This window comes from Corvus kubaryi, unplaced genomic scaffold, assembly GCF_017639235.1.
Source record: "Corvus kubaryi isolate FWS band 111438036 unplaced genomic scaffold, C.kubaryi_AGA036_p1.0 35851, whole genome shotgun sequence".
Classification (NCBI taxonomy): domain Eukaryota; kingdom Metazoa; phylum Chordata; class Aves; order Passeriformes; family Corvidae; genus Corvus; species Corvus kubaryi.
In genome coordinates, this window is record NW_024580805.1 from 1 (window position 1) to 8,925 (window position 8,925).

Consider the following 8,925-nt stretch of genomic DNA (forward strand, 5'->3'; position numbering starts at 1 on the left):
GTCCATGCAGCCCTTGGCCAGGCCGTCCTTGGAAGAGCTCTTCAGTGAGCCTTGGCTGCAGGGTGTTCACGTGCCCTAGAGGATGGCAGAGCCCCACGGGCACAGTGTGATCCAGGGGCCTGGCAGGTAACAGCCCCACCCATCTCTTGGCAATCAGTGGCAAAGCAAAGCAGACTATTTTGTCCTGCCTGTAGCTGTGAGCAGGGAGCATCAGAAGGGAACACGCAGCCCTTGGGCTGCAGCTGAGCTGGAGGCCTGCTCTGGCAAGCCCTGGTGGCCACCATCCCCCCTGGTTTTGCTTGTCTGCTTCATTGATGGCTGGGGCCCTGGGCAGAACCCTGAGAGCCTGGTGTGGCCCCCAGGGAAGGAGAAGGAGCCCCTGGAGAAGCTGTAACAGGTGGGGCTGCTGCTGCTGGAGACACCAAGGATGAGCTCAAGGACCACAACCTCTTCCTGGAGCTGGCCAGCGGCAGCTGAAGATGATGGCCTTTGATTCTGGCACCTTCTCCAAAGACACACTCCACGCCCAGTGTGCAGGTGAGTCCAGAGCCAGGGGGATGCTGCCAGAGCTGGGCATGGCACGGCCTGGCCGGGCACCAAAGGTTGCCCCTTTGCTGGGGCGGCTGCAGGGAATTCTGCAGTGGCTGCCAAGCTGCTTTTGGGCTCTGGGCAGCTGCTGAGGAGGTGGATGTGCCATGGCTGGCTGCAGGCTGGGCACATATCCTGCCCTCCTGCTCTGCTCCCAAAGGCAGCAATGCTGGGCAGCTTTGGGCCCAGCTCTGAGCACGGCCAGCACGGCCTGGGCACTGCGGGTGGCTGGGACAAGAGGACAGGAGGCTTCAGCTGACGGGCGGGTTCTGCTTTCTCTCCTTGCAGCCGGGCTCTGCCGATGCTGAGGCTGCTCTGGGCTCTGCCAGGGCTCTGCTGGGGCTCAGCCCTGGGCACGGCTGGGCCCGCTCTCCCCTCACAGGGCTCTGACAGCTTTGCATCAGACGAGCCCCTTGCGAGCACAGCGACGGAGCTTTCTGCTTTTGCAGGTGAGTGAGACTCTCGTGCAGGCCAAGAGATTGCAGTCAGGGACACACATGCCACTGGCAAGAACCCAAACTCTGCACAGTCCCAGCTGAACGCCTGGATCTGCACAGGGTGTTCTGTCTGTCCCACTCTTCCTTCCTTTTGGGCTGGAATTGTGCCATTGCACTTTCTTCCTCCTCTGGAAGTGCCACGAGTGGGCCCAACCTGGTGAGTGGGCCGTGTTCCTGAGGCAGCGCAGCCTGGAGCTGATGGAGGAAGAATTGCCCTTCTCCACTGCCAAACCAGAGCAAAAAGCCCTGAGTGGGACTTTGCGTCTTTAAGAACCCCCTGACAATTTCAGAGGGAATGTGCAGCTCATTGGCAGGGTGAGAAGGAAGGGCATCTTCTCCATGAGTTGGGGTGGGACAGAGTTTAGATTGCCAGTCCTGCTCAGAGCTGGCAGGGCACAATCAATTTCCTATTGCTTCAACCACAATTTAAAATAACAATGTTGGAAACAAAGCCCAAAATCTTTAAAAAAGGACTGCTGAGGTCAGTAAGATGGATCAATGCCCTCAGCATATTTACAAATACCTGAGTTGTCTTTTTGAAAAGACTCTTAATCCAGAGTTACAAAAGCTTTTTCACTCCACATGTGGGTTTTGGTTTTATGTTTCATAATATTTTCTGGTTTTTATCTTTTTTTTCTATTAATTAAACAGAAAACACGTCCTAAATGATGGAGCAGCACTGTTGAACACGGGGACATGCAGAGGGACCAGAAGCAGCTGCCTTTGTCCCCCTGCAGCTCCAAGGTCCAATCTCTGAGCAGACAGGGCTGGCAGGGACTCGCAGGCTCCCTGTTTGCTGCGCTGCCCCACTTGTGAGCGGCCCAGCTTTGCGTGAGTGTATTGGGTTGACCCTGAGTTGATGGACAGTCTTTAAGACCAATTACGCTTCTCACAATTTACATATTTAAACCGCACGGAAAGGCGGGACTTCCCCTTTTTGTCGGCGCTCGCCTGCTAGAAGGTGGGGGGGGGCTCCGAGCCTCCCGGCCCCACCGGGCCTGGCCGGGGCCACTGCTGCTTTCCCCCTTTCCCAATGCTGCGGCACGGACCCTGGATCACTGCGGGGGGACTGTCCCAGAGCTGCAGGCAGCTAAAACCAGCCATGGACTGCTCACAGCTAAACCCATCCAGCGCGGCTTCTGGGGACAGGCGGGTCCCTCTCCTCTCCATGCGGAGCCGGCAGACCCAGCAGGAGCCGGCAGAGCCTCCTGTCTGTAGCCAGCACACTTCGTGCTGAACTGGACACCACACAGCCAGCAGCACAGAGGGAGCGAGGCTTTCCCCACCGTAAAGCCCGAACAAGAACACCCTTCAACATGGCGGCGTCAGAGTCAGAGAGAAAGAGAAGTGAGTCACATGAGATGAAGCTGAGCATGGCGATGGGAGAAAAGAGGGCGGTGCTGCGATTCTGGCGCGCAGCTTAAAAACCTTCTTGCATGCCGTGGTAAGAAACTGTAATACCACAAACTGTTTGTCTCTTTAATCCATTTGAAGAACATGGGGGGATGGAGAATCGTCGTGTGGCCTATGAAGATTATGAAGAGTGCCTATGCCAGGCTATATAGAAGTAGTAAGAGGCTGTTAGAGACTTGTGGCGAAGAAAAAGCCTTTGTGTGCAGGCCAAAATAACTTATCCTTAAAAAGATTAATAACCCCATGTGATGGCCCATGTTTTGTAGTGTGAAGGATCTGTGAGATTTTTCATGGGAGAGATGTTCTACACACAGCAGATTGATTGGTTCCGGGCGGGTCTGCTGTTGGTGGCAGTTTGGGAACCACGTGCAACTGAAGGAAAACCCTTTTTTCCTTAAGCATAAGAGAGAGACTTTTTCAAGAACTGCAACACTGACTAACATCCCATGTTCTGTTATCTTTTGTGCGAGTTGGGTAAAAGGAGAGAAGTGCTGGAAAGGGGGGGGGGGGGGGGATTTGCTTTAATTTTGTTTTGTTATTTTCTCTTTACTTTTAATTCTATTAGTAATAAAACTCTTTCATTGTACTGCAACTATTTAAGGTTTGTGCCTGCTTTGCTTTTCTCCTAATTCTTATCTCACAGAAGGAAAGTAAGTAAGTAATGAATATTTTGAACCAAAACCACTACATTTAACTGGTGTTTCTGCCCGGTTTCGAACTCAACCCGCTACAGTGAGGCACAGGGAGAACAAGGGGCAGCTCCCTGCCAGCCCCGCAGCCCAGGGAGCCCTCGGGCCCTGGGGCACTGTCAGCACCCGCTGCTCCAGCGCCCGCTCCTGCTGGCACTGACAGCAACACCCAAACTGTGCCTGATCCTGAGGTGTAGATACCAAAATGCTGCTAGCAAGGATTTTCTTGCCATTTTCTAAGTCTGTGAGAGACTTTTCTCTCTCATCGAAGACGTAGCAGAGTTATGTAAACAATCAAGCCACCTGCAACCTTGAAAAGTCTTGTTTATGGTATAGTAGGAAAATATTTTGACAATGGATGTTTTAGGATTTTAGCCAATCACCCCAAGGGGTGGCTGGTCCTTTGTCCAATTAGACTATGAAGAAAAAAGTCTATAAAAGAGTTTGTAAAATAATTAAATAAATCAATCTTGCTGCACAATTCCTGCCTGCTGGATCTTCTCTCCTCCTCCTCCTCCCTATGGCTGCAGGACACAGTGATACACCCTAGGGCCCAGGCCTGTGGTAATACTGAGGGAGCAGCAGCAGGGCCTGGATCTGATCCCTGACTCTGGGGCCCACAGCAGTAGCAGGAAATGGAGCTGACTTTCAGCACAGCCCCTGCCGCTGTTCCCTCCCGTTGGCAGTGGTGTCACAGCAGCCTGGGGCACCTGGGAGCCCTCAGCGCCAGCAGGGACTGGAGATGGCAGCCCTGGGCTCCTGGAGGGTGGGCAAGGAGCAGAGGTGGGCAGTCCCTGTCCATGTGGAGCTTGCAGATGGAAAAGGCTGCTGTTGTAAACAAGGCTGAGACTTTTAAAGGAAAAGTCAACTCGTTTATTTGTTAACCGCTGCGAGCAGGAACCCAGGATAAGCCCAGGCTCCGCGCGACAAGCCAGAAAAAAACCAAGTGTGACACACAGGGCGTTCCTTCGGACTCAGGTTCCTCAGGAAGACCCCGCCGTTCGGGGGCTCAGCCCCGGGGCCGTTTTATAGTCCCTCTGATGTTATGATTGGTGGAGCTCCGATCCTCCCTCTGGTGGCTCGTTGCTAGGGTCCTCATTGGCGTTCAGCTCCATCAATCTCTGGGGCGTCAAGTGATTGGTTTGCCCTCTAACCAATAATTTTTCAAGATGTTTACATCATAAACCATTAAGTCATCTTAAGAACATTCCAGAACATTCTCCACTTTTCTGTAGACCTACCACTCTTCCCCTATTTGGTGTCACCATCTAGCGACCACATAGCAGCATTACACACGTACACTCGCAATAATAATCAACTTATTAACTGTATATAACAAGTAACTATTAACTTCTTTTTAACCAAAAGTAAAAACTTTTAACCATTTATTACACTGCTGTGAGCAGGCAGCTCCAAGGGCAGAGAAAGGAGGGTCTCGAGCACTGGAGCTGTGCCAGTGCCACAGCCCTGGGCAGCAGCCACCGAGCCCCGGGGGCACAGAGGGCACAGCAAGAGGGACAAAAGCAGTCAAGGGCAGAGACTGGGAGCAGGAACAGCTGCTTCATTGCACTCTTGGAGAAAGCTCTTGGCTGTTTCAAAGCGCTGAAAGGCGTGAAGGCCACAGAGGAGGCCACAGCAAACAATGCTCCTGTTTTCACAGCCTCCCCTCTCCGTGTCCCAGAAGGAATTGGATGAGCTGTATTCTTCTCTCCGAGTCGTCTCGTTCAGCATGAGCAGCTCAGCACCAGGAGCTGAAGGAGCTGAAGCCTTAGGCCACAAGAGCTGAGCAAGAGGAGCCTTTTAGACCAAAATAATGCTGCTACCATGGACCTGGCTGAATGCAGCAGATAGAATCCTGGAATTACAGAATCCTTCCTGTTGGAAAAGACCTCGGAGCTCATCGAGTCCAACCATTAACCCATCACTGTCAAGCCCAGCACTAAACCACGTCCCTGAAGGGCCAAGGCCTGAACAAGAGGCCTGACTGAGGCCTGAACAAGAGGCCCTGAGCCAAAGGTGACCTCTGGATGAACCTTCCAACCAAAGGTTATCTTTGTATCTGCTCATTACTGAAATATGCATGATCATTAGCACTGTGATAGATGTATCCACTCATTAGTGAAACATGTATTGACCTTTCTGTGTTTAGAAGCCGGACAAGGCCATGAAATCCCACATCTGGCCTTGTTTGGGGCTGTATGGTCAAAGTCAGCTCCCTTGGCTCCTCCTTGAGCCCTGGGCAGGCTTAGGAGGAAGCCAAGAGGAGGATGAAAGCAGATGTTCCCGCACTGGAAGTGCTGTCAGTTTGTTTGTCCAGCACTGTCAAAGCTGGGCCCTCTCCCAGCGGGGTTGGAGCCTCAGCTGTGGCTGGAGGCAGCTGCAGGAATTCCCAGTGTCCGGGAGTGGCTCTCCAGTCCCTGGCTGGGACAGCTTCCCCCAGCTGATGGGTGGCTCTGGGTGATGGTAAAGTCTGAGGGGAACTGGGGCTGCATCTTGGTTAATCACTGCAGGCAATCTTTGGCACTGATGACTGGGGGCATTGCTGAGCTGCTCCTGCTGTGATTCTTTGCTAATGATTATGTGCTTTGCTGAGCTTATGCTTTTGTGACTTTTTGCAGATTTGCATTTTATAAATTACACAATTCCTTCAGTTGGTGTCTGTGTCTTTGTTGCTGACTCTGCCCACTAGCAAAACAGGGTCCCGTCCTGCCTGAGCGTTACCTGGGAAGACAAAAACCCTCACTCGGAATGTCCCCCCTTCCTCCTTGTTCCCCCCACTTTATACACTGGGCATGATGTCCTGTGGTCTGGGATATGCCTGGGGTCAGTTGGGGTCACCTGTCCTGGCTGTGACCCCTGCCAAGCTCCCCCGCTCCCCCAGCCCCTCGCCAGCGTGGCCGGACGAGGGGCAGGAAAGGCCTTGGCTCTGTGCAAGCTGAGCAAGAACAAAACCATCTCAGTGTGAGCAACGCTGTGCTCAGCACAGAGCCAAACACAGCCCCAGGAAAAGGCCTGGCAAGGAAATTCCCTCTGGCCCAGCCCACAGCAGCACCCCATGGCCACCCACCATCACCACGGCTCCATGGGTTCCTTTCCATGCCCCCAGCCCGGCCACGGGACCTTGGGCTGGTGGCCATGGCAGCCGCCTGTGGCCCAGGGCTCCGTGGCCGTGTCCATGGCAGCAGTGCCCGGCCACGGGCCCTGAGTGCAGGTGACCGTGCCAATGCCCATGGCAGCGGGGCCAAGCGTTGGTGTCCGTGGCACCAAAGTGAGGAACGGGTCCCTGTGGCCGCTGCCGTGGCACCTGAGGGCATCAGCGAGTGTCACTGCAATTGTAGCTGGCACCAGCCCCGGCACTGCTCTGTCCTGAGGGCTGCCATGGCAGCCGAGGGCAGCCACAGCTCTGCGGGCAAGTGGCCACGGAGCCTGACTGCAGCAATGGGTCCTGGGGGGGTTTCCAAGGGAACTGGAACTGATGAGGGTTGCCATGGCATCCAACCCCCTGGGATGTCACACAGCCACCCTGGGATGTCACACAGCCACCCCGGGATGTCACAACCACTCAGTGATGTCATAGTCTGCTCTATGATGTCAGACTTCTGCCCTTTGATATCACAGCCATATCTGCAATGTCACAGCTCACTCTGTGATGTCACATAGCAACCCTGTGATGTCATAGCCACTCTGTGATGTCACACCACCTGTGATGTCACAGTCCTCTCTGTGACGTCACACAGCTGCTCCGTGATGTCACAGCTGACTCTATGATGTCATAAAGCCACCCTGTGATGTCACAACCCACTCTGTGATGTCACAACTGTGCACTGTGATGTCACACCAGCACCCTGTGACATCACAGCCTGCTCTGTGATGTCACAGCCTGCTAGATGATATCTGCCCTGTGGTGTCAGAGCCCAATCTGTGATGTCACAGTACCACTCTGTGATGTCACAGAGCTGCTCCATCATGTCACAGTAGACTCTCTGATGTCATACAGACACCCTGTGACACCTCTTCTGGGATGGCCCAGCCCTCTCTATGATGTCACACCAATACCCTGTGATGTCACAGCCCACTCTGTGATGTCACACTGCCCCTTTCTGACATCACAGCAGCTCTGTGGGTCTGTGACACAGGCACAGAGGTGTTACCAAAACTTCAGTGAAACAAAACCTCCTCAGCACCAGCGCAGCACGAAGCAGCAGCATTCTTTATTGGGCCGGATGCACGAGGGGAGAGCCCCTCCCAAAGTCGTGTGTGCCGAGTTCAGGAATGTTCCTGTTTGCAGACTGTTTCACAGACACATTCCCAGATTGTCCCACAAGAAACACACACACGATCATCATTGCCCCAAAATCATTGCAGATTTCCCCCATCCCTTTGCACATCTGTTCTTCTGCCCTGGGGGTCTCTTTGGGGGTCCCTGGTGGTCGCTGACCCCAAAACCAGCCCTGACTGCCCGGTGCACTGGTGAAAGTTGGCACACCTGGGCTGGTTGCTGCCTACAGAATCAGCCTTGTGCGGTTCCATGGCCAGTGGCTTTTGGAGAAGAAGCATTGTATGAACCCACTAGGTGCAAACGGTTTTTCATCTGGCAAATCTCCCCCCCTTGGAGGGTTGTGAAGCTTCTCTTCCCTTCAAGACTTCGTAAGCCTCACTCTGCTCCTTTACTCACATCCCACGAGTTCCTCAGCTGCTTTCACAACCATGTTCTTTACACAGCTCAAAGCAAGTGTCATAAGCACAAGTAGTGCTGTGATCCCAGTTAGACTTTGCAAAAGTGAGGCCAACCATCAGTCAGGGAAAATCCAAGTCCTTTAAATATTTTATTCAACCAGTTACTATCTAACCCTCCCCTTAATTCCCTGCTGGATGCAGCAGCCGATTTTATCCTCTCTATCCGATCATCCCATCCAGCATCACATTTGGAATGTGCACACAACAAGTGCTGCTGTTTCAATTCAAGAATCCACACACTCCCTGTCCATGTAGCAGCAATAGGGCTAAAGCCAATCTGCTCTGGAAGGTCATTTTAGCTGTGGCTGGCAATTGTTCCTTTAGTTCACCAAACCCCAAAGGAGCTGCATTCCCTAAAGTTCCCATTTGCAGAGCCCAATGGTGTGTGGCTGCTCTGTTCCTAAAGGCAGATCTTTGCAGAGCAGAGATGGATTCTAAAATCCATCCCGCTGTAGTTCACATCCCGCACTGGGATGTTTCCAAGTTCCATCCCCTTTAACCTTTCCCCACAGTCGGGTTCCCAGTGGTGACTCCTTGCACGAGGGACGGAACGTTCATACCCCCAGTGTCCATGGTGCTCCTGATTCTCCCAGGGGCAAATGTGTGCTCCAAATTCCATCCCTTCCCACCCATCCTGGGGCTCCTAAGGATCTCACCGTGTCCTGCTGACACTCTGTGCCTCTCCAAGGCTCGTTGTTTGTTGGCTGAGCCCAGGTGTTCCTGAGAAAGGCAGAATCATTTCTACAAACACAGCCCAGCCTCAGAGCCTGGGCCCACAGCCAGGAGCCGCTGGACCTCAGCATTCCAAACAGCTCAAGTGTCTGTCCCAGGGCAATCCCACTTTTCCTTGGTCCTGGGATCCTTTGGCCTTGACCTTGTTAAATCAGGATATTTTATACCCACCTGTAAGGGGTCCTGTGGGAGGCCTGGGCTCCCTTCCCAGCCCAGACACCCCTGAACTGGCTGGAAACATTCCCAGTGTCCTGTCTGAAGGTGATTCC

The 8,925-nt window shown here is 53.4% G+C and overlaps 1 long non-coding RNA gene across 1 annotated transcript; it reads left to right on the top strand.

The window, feature by feature from the left end:
* The first annotated feature begins 34 nt into the window (after positions 1-34).
* Positions 35-5,837, top strand: LOC121660442. Its single transcript, XR_006014667.1, has 3 exons — positions 35-537; positions 877-1,037; positions 4,848-5,837. It is a non-coding gene; the product is annotated as an uncharacterized LOC121660442 (long non-coding RNA).
* Positions 5,838-8,925: the final 3,088 nt, after the last annotated feature.